The sequence below is a fragment of the Carettochelys insculpta genome, chromosome 4, assembly GCF_033958435.1.
Source record: "Carettochelys insculpta isolate YL-2023 chromosome 4, ASM3395843v1, whole genome shotgun sequence".
NCBI lineage: Eukaryota > Metazoa > Chordata > Testudines > Carettochelyidae > Carettochelys > Carettochelys insculpta.
The window spans coordinates 115,715,376-115,735,060 of record NC_134140.1 but is presented as its reverse complement, the minus strand read 5'-3'; positions in this window follow the sequence as shown (position 1 = coordinate 115,735,060).

The window sequence follows — 19,685 nt, the reverse complement described above, 5'->3', positions numbered from 1 at the left end:
CAGCCAGGTTACAAATGTTACTCACCACAAACCTCACTTTGCCTACCTGCCAGTAATTTCCCCTTTTAATGTCTAAAAAATTGTTGGTAGGGTAAAACCAAGGGTGAAGTTCTGGTCTCATGGACCACCTCCATACCCTTCAATAGGGCCAGAATTTCACTCTGAGATTGTGTTTTTGTTTAGATCACATGATAAAGAATATCGGGTATGGAATCTAAAACCACAAAATTGTGATAACTAAGGGATCTTGTTAAAACAAAAAAGCAGTCACATAACACTTCAAAGACTAGCAAAATAATTTATTCAGTGATGAGCTTTCGTGGGACAGACCCACTTCTTCAGATCGTAGCCATACAAAACAGACTCAATATATAAAGTACAGATGTCCAAAAATTATTATCAAGGCTGACAAATTAGAAAAATTGTTATCAAGGTCGGCAAACCAGACAGAAGAGCAGAAAGATGGGGGTCGGGGCTGTGGAAGTTAAGTGTTAGGTCAAACATCAAAGTACATGAAAGAGTCCTTATAACGGGCCAGGTAATTCCTGTCCCTGTTTAAACCAACTGTTAATGTGTCAAATTTGAGTATGAATATCAGTTCCAAACATTCGATCTGTAGATGGTTGTTAAAGTCTCTTTTCTCCAGAACACAAACTTTATGCGATGAGTTTCCCCTTGGGGGGTAATAGGGAGAGGTGGTGGTGTATAGGGAAGCTGCCCCTTGTGAGGGATTGGGGTGATTTGGGTTGGGGGGGATGGGTAGAGCTTGGGGGCCTGGGGCTGCAGGTGAAGGAGTTTGTGGGGTGAACTGCCGCTTGTGGAGGGGATTGGGGGGTTCCCAGGTGGGGAGGTGACTGGGGGAGCCTGCCCTGGCACCAGAGCTGGGGTTTTCAAGTTAGAGTGTGAGGTCTGGGGTTGGGGCCCGCGGAGAGGATTGTGGGGCGTAAGGCAAAGACCTGGGGTGGAGGGATGGGGTGGGAAGGTGCAGGGATTCAGGGGGAGGGTTGGCGAGAAGGAAGAACAAGCTGCACTGGGGTTTGGGATTCATGCGAAGAGATCTGGGAGGCTTCTGCACAGGGAACGAGGCATCTGGGCAGATGAAGGAGAGCTTGCCCACCAGTGTTTGGCAGGGTCAGAACGGATCACAGACCCAGAGAAAGATTTTTTTTAAATTTGACCTAAGTCCCTGCAGTGGACATGGTAAACTCTTCATCACCAAAACTGCTTAGCCCTCCTTTTAAAAGTGCAACCCCCCCACGCACGCACGCACACACACACACACACACACACACACACTTTCCAGGCCACTGAGAAGATTGGAGAGGCCCAGAAAGGAAAATATCCCCACAGATGGACAGGAATGCCCTTTGGGACTAGCAGGGGAGATGACCTTGCAGTGGGGAAGCTGAGGAAGTTCAGGCTCTTCTGAGATGAGAGGATAGGGAACAGTGTTCCCTGCAAGGTGAGGACTTGGGCAGCTGTCCAAGAGAGATTCAGTGCCACCCAGCTGATTAGCAGAGTACTCATAGTGAGCAGCATGTGTTTCTATGGGTGGTGCACAGCTGCATGTGCCTGGGTGCACGTAACAAAATTTATTCCACCATGGATGTTAAAAAATTAGAGAGAACATTGATGGGAAGCAGGACATTGACACACAGGGTGTCATAGTATGGCTGAAGGTAAGGAGGTCAATGATGCATTGCTGCAGTTTGAGTTGGGTGCTGTAGGTAATAACAAGCGGTGTTCTGTTATTGGCTTTTTGGGGCCTATCTTGGAGTAGATGGTTTCTGGATATTCATCTGGCCCTGTGTTCTTAGGAGAGGGTTTTCAGCATTTGATTTTTGTTCTTCAATGATTAAAAAACCCTATGTGTCTAATATTTTACTACTATGAAAATGATGTGACTATTGAACTCAAAACCCAAGGTAGCTTACCATTGAAATAAAAAAAGAAACCCTCTGTATGTGCAGCAAGAATGTGATAAATGTAGCCCTGTCAAGGCCACATGTTTCCATGTTCTGAAAAAGTCCATGTTTACCCAACAAGGTGGGAAAAAGAGACTCCATCTTGCTTTTGGAAAAAAGGAGCATTGTCTTTGTTTTTGTTTAGATCCCATCCATCCAAAATTCTCTGTGAAGCCTAGTTGGAAATCCTTGGGCTTCACGGGCTGGTAGAGAGAATCCTCTCACTGATGAGGGATGTATGGGCTAGAGAAAAAAGCAGAACACGTGCTGATACAGTGGAAGCATCCATCAGACAGCAAAGGTGCATTGGGTGACAGCAGTTGGGAGATGTGCAAATGACAGTGGAGAAACAGACAGCTCTAAAAGAAATATCCATCTGCAAAAGAAAACCTATACATCAAAGAACTATCATGCGTACATGAAGTGTCTGCTTTTATTTTCGTGCTTCTGGGCATTGTACTATTTAATAAACTCCGGAAAGCCATAAGTCAGGTCTTGTTCTTTTCATTTATCTTACACGCAAGGACGTTTGCAGAGGATTCCACAGGATTTGTAAATAAAGCCTGACTTTTTAGAAGAGAGCATATTTGTGTCACTGTATTCACAAAATTATAACACAGGCTTTCCCTGGAGAAAACCAGATAAGGCTTATTTTTAACTCACTGTGTTCTGTCAATGCCTGGTGCCCCACTGCAGGTTTTCATTTGGTCTCATTCAAGGCCCTATGAAATGTCTGGAAAGAATACCGTTGTTTTCATTATACAGTAGAATTTAGTAAAGGTTGAACCTCTCTGATCCTGTACCCTCTTATTTGTCAACATGGCTACGTCTACACTAGCCAAAAACTTCGAAATGGCCATGCAAACGGCCATTTCGAAGTTTACTAATGAAGCACTGAAATACACATTCAGCGCCTCATTCACATGCGGACAGCTGCGGCACTTTGAAATTGACGCGGTTCACCGCTGTGTGGCTCATCCAGACAGGGCTCGTTTTCGAAAGGACCCCGGCTACTTCAAAGTCCCCTTATTCCTATGAGCAGATAGGAATAAGGGGACTTCAAAGTAGCCGGGGTCCCTTCGAAAACAAGCCCCGTCTGGACAAGCCGCGTGGTGGTGAGCCGCGTCAATTTTGAAGTGCCGCGGCTGCTCACATGCTAATGAGGTGCTGAATATGTATTTCAGTGCTTCATTAGTAAACTTCGAAATGGCCGTTTGCATGGCAATTTCGAAGTTTTTGGCTAGTGTAGACATGGACCATCGCAATATGGGATGATTTTAGTTAGCTGGACAGCCATTTATCATGGGCCTGGCCAAGTTTCCTGCAGTCCCATAAAGTTTGCTTACAGCCCCCAGTCCTGGCTCTCAGTGTTCTGTGCTGTTATTTAGCTGTAATTTACCCCTAAATGTCTTCTAAAACCCCAGAAAGCAGTGGAAGTGTTGGAAGTGCTGCTAGAAAATATTGATTTCCCATTGTCTGGCAAATTCTCTCATTTGGCACTAGTTAAGTCCTGAAGGTGCCAGACTTGAGAGGTTCCTCAGCCCAGGCATCTTTTTTTTTCAATTTTTTTACTCATTTGGGACCAGATTCTAATATCATTCCTCGAGGAGAGTGGTGATTCTCTGGAATGGGTGGTACAATCTACTTGCCTAGCGGTCTTTATGTCCCAGTTTGATAAAGCCCTGGCTGGGATGATTTGGTTGGGATTGCATGGAGCTGCTCTGGGCTGCACCCCTGAAGACCCTGGAAAATTAACTGGAAAATGTCATTAACTGGAAAATGTCCTGGCTGTTGTGATTTATGCAGCAGGCCACAAGAACTCCAGAACAGCCCCTTATTTCATGGTAATAGCCATCTCTGCAGCATTCCAATTCTGAGTATTCAAAAGTCACCATGAGATGTTAAAAATAGTGACTGGGTGTTCTCTTTTTCATTGAGCCTTTAGAAGTTAGATGTTCTCAAGTTTCCCTTTATAATCACAAAGGCTCTGCACCTACAATGGCTGCTGTGAGTCTCAGACAATCACATGGTTACAGGTGCTGGGGAAGAAAAGCTGCAAATATTGCAATATTCACAATAAAACTGCCTTTTCTCCTCCCCTCCCACTACCACCATTGGCCGCACTGCGGATCCTGGAGTTGCTATACAGAATTTGCACTCAAAATGTAAGACTCTTGAAAAAGCACGTATGAAAAAGCAGAAATTAAACAGTGTCCAATGTATATAATGGGTGCTACCTGGTGTCCAGTGTAGTTCAATAAATTAGTCTGAGTGGGATAGGTTAGGTGCAGAGAGTCAAATCAACTTCAAATTAAATTAAATAGAACTTAGCATAATTTTGTCATGCTGCTTTGTTCTAAAATTGTCTTCATGGATACAAAGCCTCCTTGTTTTCTCTTTCTTTTTATGACTACTCCCAAAGGTGCCACATCTGTTCTGTTGTGAAATGGAAATATTGCATCACTACCATTAGCTAAGAATTGTATGGTAAACAGTGTCACAGAGTAGCACGGTTCAGTCTCATTTATCTAAATGTATATCAGAGTATCAGACCCTAAGTTTTTAGGCCTTTAAGTTTTAATATATAAATGCAGTAAAGACATCGTCATTTTCAAAGGCTTAAAATCTTCAGTTAAAAAAAAGAGATAGAATCTTCCAATATAGGGATTATTCCATGTGAAAAGAAAACACAGTGGTTTTTCACCCCGGTTTGTAGATAACACATTAGTGGATAAAATAGGAGATCATATTCCTCTTTTGAAAAACTTACTACTTAGAGATTTGAAGAAAAATCAATGTGACATTTGAATACACTTTGAAGTTATTTCTCAGCTTGAAACTTCACAACTTTTGTCTCTCTCTCTTTTTTATCAACTGTATTCATTACATTTCCATATAAAGCAGTCTGCTTGTTAAATACCATCTCTGCCTTTCTCTTTTTCTCGCTGTCACTTTGCTCCCCTTGCAAACTGAACACTTTCTGTCAAAGGTAGCAGTGCACCATTCAATTAAAGCCCCAGCCTTTGTAAAGACAGATAATACCTTTGATTGCTGTATTTGTATAATTAAGGGACAGGCCTCTGGTTTAAAGGGGCTCCTGTTTTGCCTTTGAAATTCAGAGAGCATGAGTTTTCTGTGGCGAGCTCTCCCTAGGAAAATCCCAGTCTCCTCTAGTGTCACATCTATCTGCGTCCCCCAGACTGCTCCTCCGCTGTCCCAATGACAATGATTAGTTGGACCCCCCACTGGCTGCAGATGGAATGAGGCAGAGAGATAAGGCAAGCTGCCTTTCTCTTATGCCTCAGATCAGCAGAGGGAGAGCTCTTCTTCACAGGAAGCCCAAGTGTAAGCCGTTTAAACAAGCGCGCAGGAAATATTGGGGTAATTACCAAACACAGGGAGGGGGTCTGTGGCTATCAACAGCATTGAGAATGGATTCTAAAATTCACTCCGCAAATTAATTGATCTTCTCTCTGCAGCTTATCTTTTGAAATAATTCTCAGGGCTGAATGTTGGGAGAGTAAAGCGTATGAAGGAGAAGCATTCTCATTACAGCTCTGCATATTTACTAATATCTGAAGCTCGCTTTCTTCTCCTAGAGCAGCATTAAGAATTGTAGCAATGATTCATGCACAGCAAACTTCTTTTCTATAATAAGATCAAACCCACAAAGGGAGAAGAAAAAGCCTTGTGGTCTACGCTTTCTTATCTGAGGTGACAATGGTTAAGTGCACCAACAAGGAGAAGTGAGCCTCGGACACTCACAGCTACCATTTAATTCAGTTTAGTTAAAACAGACTTTGCTGCAGTTTTAATTTTTAGCTTTACCTAAACAAACCGTGTTGCCAGCCAGGTCAGTGGAGCAGAAAGGAAGAGTAGGCCCCTGTGGTGGAACAGTAAAGAAGTGACAGGTTGGTTGCTGGGGAGATGAGAACTAACCTTTTCTGTCTCCCTCTTCTCCTCTGCAGCTCCTCTCCCGAGCTGGCAAAGGAAACAAATTGGCCTCATGGCTATAGATACTTTTTGCCTGTGCCTGTGTGTTTTGCCTGCTTCTGTGTGCCCCTGTATTTTATGTGCAAACCACCAGATTGTGGGGAGAAGTGAATGGGTGCAGGTGCAAAATAGTTACATTTTCTCTACTGGCTAATTTGATTGCTCGTTTAGGGAAAAAATAATGGGTAAAGAATTGTTTCTGATTTATATGCTGTGCTGTATGGAATATTTCAAACCCCCCCCCTGCTTTTCAGCGCCAACCTGGCAACTTGAGGTAAAGTGAGTGACAAGAATGTCCTGATTTAATGCAGAACTCCTAATTTTTGCACAGAATGATGCACTATCTTGGCAAATTCTGTCAGCACTCATTGGTTTAGGCTCTTTTTAGATACTGTGGAAAGTAAATTGCTATCCTACTGAAATGTAGCTAAGAGAAAGTTCGAAATCCAGTTGTGCTTTGCTTGCCAGCTTTTTAATGCAGAAGGAGAAAATATATTATAAGAATTTTCTTAAGGACAAAATCTTAGAAAGACCAGTAGCTGATCTCTTTCTCCAATTTCTTTCCGTCATACTCTTCTCTATCATTATCAGGATCATGATACCATTTGTGGGTCTTCTATACCTCAATCCTAATACACTCAGGGCCAGACCTTGAAAATTAAATTGCACATAGTTGAATGAATGCAACTATGTGCCCACCTTGTGTGGGAGCACAAGACTAGAATACTCAAGGAGCTGATAGAGGAGGTATCGGAACCTTTAGCTGTCATTTTTGAAAAGTTCTGGAAGTCAGGAGAGTTTCCAGAACGCTGAAAAAGGGCAAATTTTGTGGCCATCTATAAAAAAGGGAAAAAGAACAGCCAAGAAAACTACAGACCAGTCAGTTTAACTTCTGTGCTGGGAAAGATAATGGAGCAAGTAATTAAGGAATTCATCTACAAACATCTGGAAGAAAATAAGGTGATAACTTAGAGCCTGCATGGATTTGTAAAGAACAAATCATGCCTGATCAATCTGACAGCTTTCTTTGACAGGACAACAAATCTTGTGGATAAAGGAGAAGTGGTGGATATGGGATACCTAGTCTTTAGTACAGCATTTGATATGGGCTTGCATGATCTTCTTATCAATAAACTGGGCAAATACAACTTAGATGGGGCTACTATAAGGTGGGTGCATAACTGGCTGGATACCCATTCTCAAAAAGTAGTTATTAATGGTTCACAGTCATGCTGGAAGGCAATAACAAGTGGGGCTCCACAGGGGTCTGTTTTAGGACCGATTCTCTTCAACATGTTCACCAATGATTTAGATATTGACACAGTGAGTACTTTTATTAAGTTTGTAGATGATACTATGCTGGGAGAGGTTGCAAGTGCTTTGGAGGATAGGGTCAGAATTCAAAATGATCTGGACAAACTGGAGAAATGGCCTGAGGTAAACAAGAATGCAATTTAATAGGGAGATATGCAAACTTCCTCACTTAGGAAGCAACAATCAACTTCATACATAACAGAATTGGAAATGACTGTCTAACATGGAGTACTGAGGAAAGGGATTTAGGAGTCATAGTGGACCACAAGCTAAATATGAGTCAACAGTGTGATGCTGTTGCAAAAAAAGCAACCATGGTTCTAGGATGCATGAACAGGAGTGTTGAGAGCAAGACACAGGAAGTCATTCTTCCACTCTACGCAGCACCCATTAGGCCTCAGTTGTAGTATTGTATCCAGTTCTGGACACTACCTTTCAAGAGGAATGTGGAGAAATTGGAGAAGGTACAGAGAAGAGCAACAAAAATGATTAAAGGTCTAGACAACATGAGCTGTGAGGGAAGACAGAAAGAACTGGGCTTGTTTAGTTTAGAAAAGAGAAGGTTTAGAGGGGACACGATAGCGGTTTTCAAATACCTAAAAGAGGATTACAAGCAGGAGGGAGAAATTTTTTTTCTCCTTGGACTCCAAGGATAGGACAAGGAGCTATGAGCTTAAATTGCATCAAGGGATGTGTAGGTTGGACATTAGGGAAAACTTCCTAACTCTCAGGGTGGTTAAACACTGGAATAAATTGCCTAGAGGGGTTGTGGAATCGTCATCTGTTGGGAATGGTCTAGACAGTGATTGGTCCTCCCATGAGGGCAGGGCACTGGACTTGATGACCTCTCGCAGTCCCTTCCAGAGCTAGTGTTCTATGATTCTTTGATTCTATGATTGGAATTTGCATGCGTACATAGCTAGTTAGATGTCTGTTCAGCGCTGAATTTCACAGGCAGGCATGTAATGCTTTCCACAGCTATCATTACTTCAGGTTGAACCTCTCTCATTTGGCTCCCTTGGGACTTGACCACTGCCAGATGAGAGAATTTGCCAGACCACAGAAGTTCAATATTGTCTAGCACATTATCAACACTTCCACTGCTTACTGGGCTTTTTGAAGATATTTGGGATAAATTAGAGCTAAATAACAGCACAGCACACTGAGAGCCAGGAGTTGTGGCTGGAAACAAACTTCATGCAACCACGGGAAACTTGATCACACCCCGATAAGTAGTCATATGGCTAACTAAAATCATGCTGGACTACTGACGTTGCCAGACGAGAGTTCTGGATCAGAGAGGAACAACCTGGAGTGTGATATTGAGAGTGTTAGAAATGGGAGTTGGGTGAAGAGGTGCAGATATTCAAGAATATAGCTGATTACTCTTTTTTATGCTCACTTCTCCCTTCTCTCTGTCAATTTGTGCAAATATTCTCACTAGTTCTGGTATGGCTATGATCTGAAGAAGCGGGTCTGTCCCACAAAAGCTCATCACCTAATAAATTATTTTGTTAGTTTTTAAAGTGCGACTGGACTGCTTTTTTTGTTCTGATCGTATATAGACTAGCATGGCTATCTCTCTGTTACTACTCATTAGTTTTGAGTTGTCAGGGTTCATATTCCCTGAGTGTAGGTTTGAGTATTGCTTCTCAGTGAGCCCCAGATCTGGTTTAACACCATGGCTTGTATCTAGGGTTACCATCTGTCCTGTTTTTGGTGGGATGGTCCTGTATTTGGGATGCCAAAAAGGCATCCCTACGTTTTTTTAGAAAAGTGACTGATTGTCCCTTATTTTCCACCAGCAGCTGCGCAGATGCACCTGGTGTCTGGAGAGCAGGGAGCCCACCGGTTAGCCTACTTTCCCCTTCCCCAGGGCTTGGGGAAGTCGGGGAGCATGGGTGGCTGCCCCATCCCTGCTGCTTCCCTGGGGCTCAGGGAAGGTGGGGGGAAAGCACTGTGGCTGCCCCATCCCTGCTGCTGAGGCTCAGGGAAGGCAGGGGGGAAGTGCTATGGCTGCCCCATCCCTGCCACTTCCTTGGGGCTCCTGGGACCTCTGGAGGCTGCCATGGCCCAGGGCATGGGGAGGGTAGGTGGCTGCTGCCTTCTTCTTGGCTCCCCGGGGTTTGGAGGAGCCAGGAGGAGCTGCCCCTCCCTCCATATCTCCCTCTCCCATATTTGGTACTGGGGGGTATGGTTGCCCTAGTTGTACCTGGTATAGCATGAAATAGATGTATGGCATGTTTTTTCAAAGCAAAACAAGAGGCTTCAGTGTTTCTACTATAACATAGGAGGCCTGAGCCTTCATTGTCCTGTATGGCATTCATCTTCTTGGCTGACATATTGGTAGCTGAACGGGGGACTTCAAGAGGTAACTTCATGATGAGCTGCTATATTCGGGACTAAGGAATTCTGATTAGATTTGTTCTTTATAAATAGGAGCAGAGGGGGGACCTGCAACGTGCGCTTCCAGAGGGATTACAGTTGCTCCTTTTTCAGACATTTACACCAGTGCAAACTGGGTTTAAAACTGGGAAAGGGTGGCTTTACACCTCTTTACATTTGTTATGGAAATGGCTGCACAAGATGCAAGGCAATTGAGAATGGCCTAAAAGTGTTTAGCCTTTTCAATGGGGATAAAAGAATAGCAGGAGATGAATGAGGGTACAGCTACATTTCCCAGAAGTTCGACAAGGTTGTCATTGAATCTTTCGGGGTTCAATTTAGTGCACTTAATTAGGCTGTGCTAAATCGAGCTACCAGGGCTCCACTGTCAACGTTGTAACTCCTCGCTGTTGCAAGGAGTATGGGAAGTCGACAGGAGACTTTCTCCCATCAGTCTCCCACTGTGGAGATAACTCAGTAAATCGATTTCTGATACATTGACTGCTGTGACGCAATTCCCATCGCTGGAGTTGCATATCTTAAATCATTTTTTTCTTCTTTCTTGCCTAAGTATCCCCTCTGTTTCGTGATCAGAATACAGCACATTTGAAAATCATTCCAGTAGAAATATGCGGGCTATGTGGACCCTATGCTTTTCTGCACCATACTTAGAAATAGTACCTTCTTATAGGGGAAATTATAAAAAGAAAAATGAAATATGTATGTACAGCACACTTACCTGATGTTCAAATTAATCCCTAGGTTCGGCAATGGCCCAGTTCCGAGTTGTGGGAATAAGGTTTGAAAGTACTCCAAGCAACTGCATTGACACCACAGCTGCTGTTTTTAATATCCTGCCATGTAGGGTAGCTTCATGCAAAAAGACTAAAAGCCTCTGTCCATCTACTCATGTCAGATACAAAGCAGGTGGCTGTCTCTTTTCTGAGCAGTTTCCAGAGTTTCTTTTGGGATCCATCCTGGAGTCAAGTGTTTTCTCCAGTGGGACTTATACCAATTGTTCTCTCTATTTATATCCAGTTAATTAAGTAATAGTCCAAAAGCATCAGAGCATGTGTGAAATAATAACAACTCAGGCACACAGAACACAGATCACAGTGTCTCAGCAAAATCAATAATGCAGCCTCCTTTACATAGAAAATAAAACCTGAAACAAAATGAAGTAAATTCATTCCTGGTATAACTCCACTGACAAAAGTAGAGTTACACTGATGATAAATTTGTACCCTAAATGCAAATTCAGACCTAATTTCAGTGGATGAATATCTTACAGAAATTTCCTGATTGACAGGGATATAAAGTATGGTGAAAGCTGATGTCATGTCATTTGTAGCCTGGTCAGAAAATGGGGCTAATAGGTAGAAAGTAATTTGCATTGTTGTTGGGTTTGATTCTCATTTGCATTAAGGTCCCTCTATGCTGCCAGTGTAGCATGAGGGATCTTTTCGTAAATGAGACCAGGCCTTTGGTATCAGTGACAATGGAAAATAGGTAGCACTTAGCGGAGCCCAATTTTCCTTTGCCTGGGGTAGTCATTTTCATCTGCCTCTGCCAGTCCCAAACATTCAAGAATCATGAGTCAGGCCACAGGAGAAAGCTAGGAGGAAGAGCAGGAAAAATTACTAACGAGAATTTGTTGCTTTCCTTTCTCCTCTTATCATTCCTCTTTCTTTTACCTCCTCTTTTCCCGTTCTTTGCTCTGATCTTTTCTCTTCTCATTTTTCTTCTTTTTTTTGCCTTTCTTATTAAAGTTCAATACAATGGAGTAGAAAATGGAATTGTCAGAGTGCTTTGGTTACATAGTTGCCCTCTTGTAGGGGAGAACAGCCTCTGAAACTTAAGCCTCTGGTGAAGTTTAGCTTTAAATTATAAATTAAAGAAAGAAAATATTGCGGTTCCTTTGATTTATAATAAATCTTTCAAGAAACAAAGTATAAGACAAGAAAGTTACTTTTCTTTCCTAATTGACCACGTACAGTCATTTGAATCTGTGGTTCTCTAAAAAGAAGTGTGCATAATTTTTCTTATTATTTCTTTTCCCTTTTATTTTTGAATTATTTATTTGTTGAAGTTACTATGTGTTAGAGCTAAAGGCAACTCTCCTCGCACCAGCTAGGACAATTCTCTGTTGAATCTAATTATTTTGGCTGTACTGCCATTTAAATTGCCCTACCCTGTACTCAGTGGCAACTGATTTATAGCTAAGACCCATTCTAATAAAGAGCAGATACAAAGAGCTGCATAATGACTTGGGTGAGTAGAACTCCAGCATATCTTGAGTCATTGTGGTACCTGATATTTAACCCATTTGTGGCAGTGGGTCAAGAATGCCTGCCACTACAGTTGACCATTGAGATGAATTCAGAGAAGTATCATTGAACAAGGTCAATTGCTTGCAGTATTGGGACCTTAGCTCAGAAGTAAGGCAAGACTTCTTTGATTCAGCGTATTCAGATTTCATTCTGATGTAACCAGGCTACAAAAAAAGCACATAAATCTCTGAAGTTTCACCACAGCAAAGATTTAAAAAAAATAATGAGGAGGTGGGAGTGCAGATACAGTTAAAAATACAAAATATGTCACAATATTTCCTTTTTAAGTTAGGTCATGAAGAAATACTTATGTTTTATAAAATCTGCAGCAAATCATTTTTCCTGTTAGCATGTGCACTTTACTTGTTGTATCATGCTGTAGAACATGGTTTCCCAAACTGGAGGGCATGAAGAAATTCCGGGGGGCGGGGGGCGAGGTGACCAGCCCCCCAACCATTTCCCTCACCTGAAGAAAGCCAGCGTTCACGTCCAGCTCTCACCCGTGTCATGTTACGTGGGTGACCTGGTGCAGCTGCTATAAAAAGCAGGCAGCTGGTGAAGACCCACATGCAAAGGTGAGTTAGTGTGGGTTGCGGGGGGTGAGGCGGAGGAGAATGGGGTTAGATGGGGGACTGGGGGTGCCTGGTTCAGGAGAGGGGGATGGGGATGGGTTAAGAGTTGGGGGCCGGTGGTGCCTGGCTTTGTGGGAGGAGAGGGGCTCAGGTGGGTGGCTTGTGGGGCTTGGGCGGCTGGCTGGCTTGCAGACTTGCAGGGCTTGGGCAGTTCAAGTTGGTAGGTGGGCAGCTGGCCTCAGCAGTGTGGGGCTTGGGCAGCTGGCCCTAGCAGTGTGGGTCTCGGGTGGCTTGGGCTGGCAGGTGGGCAGCTGGTCCTGGCAGCATGGGGCTTGGGTGGGTGGCTGGGGGAGGCGGCTGATGGGTGGGCACCTGGTCCTGGCAGCACAGTGCTCGGGTGGCTGACGGATGGGTGGGCAGCTGGCCACAGCAGCTGGTGGGCAGGCAAGTGGCTGGCCCTGGCAGTGTGGGGCTCGAGCAGGTGGCTCTGGCAGTGCAGATCTCAGGCGGGCAGGTGGCTAGCACAGGCAGCTCTGGCAGCTAGCATGCGGCTCAAGCAGCTGGTCAGCTGGGGCTGCACCAGGCAGCCACAAGGGCCAAGAAAACTATTTGTGCTTATTTTTAATTTGCAATAAGTTTTATGTCAAGTTTTTGTGTTTATTTTAAATAATTAATTGAATTTTTTGTTAAAGGGAGGTTGGATGACAGTACAGAAGAGGTGAGGGGTGCAAGGGTTTCTCAAAAGTCAAAAGGGGGGCGTGATGCCAAAAAGTTTGGGAACCCCTGCTGTAGAAACTTAATATTTGTTAAAGAAGTAAACCATTTTGTTTTTGTTTAGAAAGTCTACACAGCAAATCACTGTGCATCAAGCCAGAGTTCAGATCTGCAGCTCTCCTCCTTGCCACACCAGTCTACCCCATATGGACACTGCTACAGAGCAATGGAAGCCCTGGAGTGCAGTTTATTTTAATACTACAGGTTGAATCTCTCTAATCTGGAACTCTCTCATCTGGCAAACTCCATAATCTGGCATGATTTTAGTTAGCCAGATGACGATTTATCATGGGTGTGGCCGAGTTTCCTGTGGTCCATTAAAGTTTGTTTACAGCCACCAATCCTGGCTGTCAGTGGTAGGTGCTGTTATTTAGCTGTAATTTACCCCCACATGTCTTCTAAGAGCCCAGTAGGCAGTGGAAGCTTTAGTAATGTGCTAGAAAATATTGACCTCCCATCGTCCGGCAAATTCCCTCGTCCAGCACTGGTCAGGTCCTGAGAGTGATGGACAATATTGGTTCAACCTGTACTGCAGATAAGCCACACTCCAAGACTTGCATTGCTCTGTATAAATGTCTACACAGGACATTGCTGTGCAGCAAACTGTTGTACTGTAGATACAGACCCTGGTTTGCTGAGGAGAAAGTCACCATATAGAAAAGTAGTCAATTTCAGTTTCAGCTCTCCTTCAGCTGTTCCATCCAAGCACTGTTTTCCAGTGCACTACTCAACAAAACTGTAAAACTAGCTGTACACAAATGACAGGTAAATTCAGAAAAGATAAGACTGGAGAAGGGTGTGTATGTAAATCACAGTGATAGTAGCTTTAGAGGTTACTGCTAACGGTCAAAAGTAGAACATTTTCACCTAGAAATATGTAATTACTAGTGGTGTCTCTTTAAAACATAGTATTTGTACATACAGCAAGGTGTAGAAGTCACCTTTGGTTGCACAAAGCACAGTACACATGGTTCCAAACAAGCAGGTGTAACTGGAGATTTAAAAATATTTGGAAGGAGTTACTAATTTAGGTTAGATTTGCTAATCTGACTTGAAGATTAAAGGCCCATACCTACATCACGATCACTTTAAACACCACAGACTTAGAACTACTCCAAACCTACCAGTAGTTCTGGGATTCCCAGTGATTACAAAAGTAAATTTAACAAGACTTCTCTTTATTTTGCTCTCACAGCAAGTTAATTTAAAACAAATATTTGAATTAATATAAAAGTGAAGACTGAATGATATTAAATAATAGAGAGAGCCAATATAGACTTGCGGACTATATACCTTTTTAATATTTTAGCACACCATACTGCTTATGGTTCACATATACATTTATTACAGTTTATATATTGGTGAATACAATACTTACTCCCTCCCAAGGATCCTAGGAGTTGAGACCCACTCTGCTCCACAGACTCCGAGAGGAGAATATATGACGGTAGTACAATGAAGCTGAGGTTAGAAAATGAGAGCGCTGACACTGGAGAAAAGAAATTAAAGTGAGGCAAGAGTCCTAGAAACCCTTTGAGTGCAGAAAGTGGAGTCCCGTGAAATCCTTTAAAAAACACCTTGCCTGTAAACAGTCTTTACTTTAAAACTTCCCAGGGTCACAGATTCCTTGGACTCTGGAGATACAGTGTCACCACCCAAGTGAGAAAAGATGACCCCCAACCTAGCACGACACACTTGGGACAGCTTCCCGTGGGGGTACACCAAGCTCTTAATCTTCCCTCAGAAAAGAGAGAGAGCAGGCACAAAAACTGTAATACAGCGGCTAACTTTTTGGTCTAAGGCCCAGACTCTTCTTAGGACACAGAATCAGATCAGCTGCTTATAACAGTGGTTTATTCACAAAACAACAAAAGAGTGAAGCATGGTTGCACACAGGGGAAAATATTTTCCTGGGATTCAGCTTAAAAGTTACAGGGGAAAAACATCAAGTCAAAACAATAACATGAAGCAGAAAAACCAGAGCAGCCAGTCCACCCAAATTTAAAATAACCATAACCTGAACGCGTCTAACTATACATTTCCCTTTTAAGTGGTGAGGCCCATGGGCTTGAAGTTACTGATATTTCATGTATGCTTTCTGTGACAACCATCCCTTTTAAAGTTGGTACGTGGTTAAAAGAGTACAACTTGACAGATTTAGGGCCTAAATCAGGCAAGCACTGATACAAACTACATTTATACCTTGTATCTAGAGGTAAAATTGTAGGGGAAAACACACACAAAAAAACCCCCAAAACCTGCAACAAACTAATTCTTGCAGAGCAGAATACTCTGCAGGTCTCTTTGCAGTTACTACAGAATGGAGTATAACAAGAAAATCAGGTAGCCATTTCCTAGGTTAAGCCAACTAGGCACTGAATTAACTGCACTGGTTGAATGCATATAGAGAAGCTTTAACTAAACAAATAGACCTTATATGATGGCAGGCTACACAGGGAGAATATCATAACCTTGTACAAGAAAAAAAAGAAATGGGTGGGATGCTTAAAATGAAGCAAGGTATTCTTCACCAAAGGCCAAATTCTGCCAGCCGCAGTTACACTGAGTAGTTCCTTACTCTCTGAGTAGTCCTACTGAATGTTACTACTGGAAGCATCTGGCACTAGCATTTCACTGCAATTTTTCACCAGGGTAGGTAAATGCCTCTGACTTTGCAGGATTGTCAGGGAGTGTGACTTGGAGATGCTGCAGAACTCCATCTTGACACGTCTTATGTCCTTTTGAAATGCTCCCCCCAGTCTCTCATTGCACACAGCTCAGAAGCTGGCTGCGTTTGGCTCTCTCCTCAGAATCTTTGTTCATCTCACCTTAGGCATTGATGAAAGGCAATAAACAGGAGTCAGTACTAGAGGTGGGACCAGTGGAGCAGGAGGCTGAATGGCTGCTTCCCTACTCCATCTCACCCCAGCCACAAAGGCACAATTCCTAGGTGGCAGAGAGGCTGCTGTGGGATTGGAAGCCCTCACTGAAGCTGCTGCTAACCTCCATGTACAGTTTCACTCACGGGGCAGATTCTCATCCCACCCATCTGTAAATCTGAGGGGAGCATTGGATCCACCTTTTCTGCAATGAATAGCACAAAGCAGTGGTTACAGTCATGCTGTTCTAAAAAAACAAGGGGGGGAGACTGATTTCTGTGGCAGCCCTGGAGCCAGATTTGGGACTAAGGGACCGTGGTTTGGACTTTCTTTATTTCGGGTCTGTGGGGGCCAATTTTTTTTCCAGCACAAGATAAGGCAGTCAGAGGTGGTCTTTTCTTGTGCTGCCAACTGCCACAGCCCTTCTCAGGCTTGCAGCAGTGTAAGATTAGTAGGTCCAAAACCAATCAAGCTGTGCTACCTTCCCTTCTTAATCTCCCTTGGCTTGTTTCTGGCCTGCTTTCTCTATGCCCAGAATGCCTTGTAGCAAAGGCTGTAAGGGTAGCTGCCTATGCATTAAGTACAGGGACCCTCTTTGCCCAGGCTATTTGCTGAAGGAGGGAGGGAAGGGAAGATCTTACACTGGTATGCTGGTGCCTGTGCTGGTGTCAAGGGATCTGAGGGCATTTAATCTGGCTCCAAGTAAACACTGGCATTGTAAAGTCAATTAAAGATTTAGAAAATGCTTAGAAATAAGACTGACTTTCTGCCAGCACAATCCAACAATCAATCCATCAGGATCCTAATGTACTGTTATAAACTTCAGTTAAATCCAATTTATTCATTTTGTCTATGACCTGTACACTTTATATATGCACTGGGTAATTTCTCCCCAGCTCACTCACCCATATTATTCCTTGCTAATACCAACTCCCCTCTTTCCCAAAAATTATTTGTTCTCATTTTGGAGAAGAAAATGTTGTGTGCCTGATTAATGAAGACATGCGTGAGCAAGCAGAATAAACCAGTAAAATGTAATTAAGCCTTTTAGCACTCCATAAAAAAACAGGAACACATAAAAAAGTAATGCAACCCACAGGGGTGCACTCAGCCCTGGGTCTCAGTGGGACTTAAAGGAACACTGTCATCCCATTACAGCCTCGTTTCATGAATAATAATTAAAAAGAAATTGATAGAAGACATGAAGGTTTTATTTCAGGAAACAAAGAGACCCCTGTTATCATTACCTTAACTAGGGAAGGTCTGAAAAAGATATCTGGCCAGTCTCCTTCCCCTGTCTCCTTTCAGGTACATATACCCTCTGCAGTCATTTCACTCCCTCTCCTGTGCCAAGATCTTGCATTATGTTTCCCTGTTGCCCTGATCTCTGTAACCTAGCTGAAAAATTAAACAGATTGGAAAAAAGAAAGGGCTCTGGACTGATGCATCAGAGATTCGGGTTTTGGTCACCCTTCTCTGGGCACATGCAAAAAGCTGGAGACTGAGGGAGAAAGTTCATATGCATTCATTTTAGAACTTACATAGATTTTCAGAGATCAATTGCAGATCAGCAGCAAAACATCTTTGTGGTGAACATCCATTTAAAATTGCTGTTGCACTCCAACAATTGTTAAGGTGTATTTTCCATTATGTGTAAAGCCACCCCGAATACCTGCATCTAAGGAGTGCAGGGAGAAAAAAGCAACTCTGTAACATTCCGGTGGAGATGGGTGTGGCTGTGCTGAAGGTTCAGACTGTCCTACTGACATGGTTGGGAGTAACTACAAGACTGTACAGAGGAAGAAGGAGGACAATGGGAAATTGAAGTTAGGAAACTTATGGGGCTCTGAGCTCCTGCATTCCAAGGGTAAGATGCCCTGACAAATTAAAGGCTGGGGTCTTAGAGAAGACTAGGTGCATCGTGGTGATCTGAGAGTTTGCACGCATCTTGTGAGTTAAAAATACAATGATGCCTTATAATGCAGGGCTGTAATTATAGTTATTATTGGAAATTACAATATAAATTGTAACCCAGGTAGTTGGCCTTTTAGTTACCGGTTGTGCATATATCAACATATGTCTTGAGTGTAATTATAATGGTATTTAAGTATGAAATCAAAGGGGGTAATGGTAAGAAGCAGTTAAATGGTATAGTTAAGCTTCCAATTATGTAAATTAGTGCTAATTATAGTATTATAGAGCATAACCCCAGTGTAAATATAGTGTGATCACAGTGCAGTACCTGTAATTACACTCTGGTTTATTAATATGTGTAATGTCAAAAGAAATAAAATTCTGGGAATGTCTTATGCCTTCACGTCCATTCATCTGTTATTTTGTATTGGCTTGATGCTCACCCACGTGTGTAATATATTTCTCACCTATCTTGCTACATCGCTCTTTTGATTCTTTTTTTTAGTGGTGCTGCAATTATTTTAAAGGTAAAATAAGATTAATACACTAGTTTATCATCTGTGGTGAATGTCAATAAATATTCATCTGCACCATTAAATCTAAAAAGACACAATAGTCCCCCCGCCATGGGAAGAAGGAAGCCTTTGTTCCTTTGGGCATTCCCAGTTTCTCAGTTTGATCTGTATGTATCTGTGCACATTGAAAGACGTCTTATATCATTCTCTCTACTTTTAATCCCTCGTGCCCAGTGTTCCCTGTAAGATGTGTGCTTGTGAGGCCACTCAGGAGAGAATCTGATGCTGCCCAACTGATCAACAGAGCCTCCACAGCCAAGTGTTTTGTTTCTATTGGTAGTGCACATTTGCACCATAACCCAGTGCAGATAAAAACATTCTGCAGTTGGATGGAAAAATCCATGCATGGGTGGGAAAGAATAGAGGGAACATTGCTCATGTCTCCTTTCCTCCTCTCTCAGGCACTTTCCACCTCTGGTGGCAGAGAGGGGAAACTCCTGCCACTGTTTTGGGTGGGTGTGAGGAGAGAAGCAGACTAGCACTGGTTGGTGTAATGTATCTTCCAAAGCATATGAAGGTAGCCACTCCATCCTGGGAGCAGGCCTTCTCATCCCAGCTGTCCTCTCCCAATCACCAACACTTATCTCATTGCCTTCTCTTTTTAAAACTGTGTGATTGTAAAAAATGCTTTTGCAGGCTGTTGTCTTCATGCCCTGAGAAAGGGTTGGGGAAATTAGATAAACCAAGCAGTGTCTTTCCTCAGAGCTTTCATGTGTAGCCAGTGTGGTGTGATGCGGGCTGGTAGACAGGACAAGCAATGAGAATGAGGTGTATCTCCTATTGGTAGTGATGTCCTTACAATCCCAGTTTGCTTTTCGGGCATCTCATCCCTCCCCAACTCCCAACTGACTTCCAGGCATAAGTTCTTATGGTAGGGGAGCACTTCCCTCAAAACCTCCATTACTGGTAGTTCCTCCTAGCCCATAATTTTTTTCATTGCATGTTTTTGATACCCACCAAGTTCCACACCCTTATATACCAAACG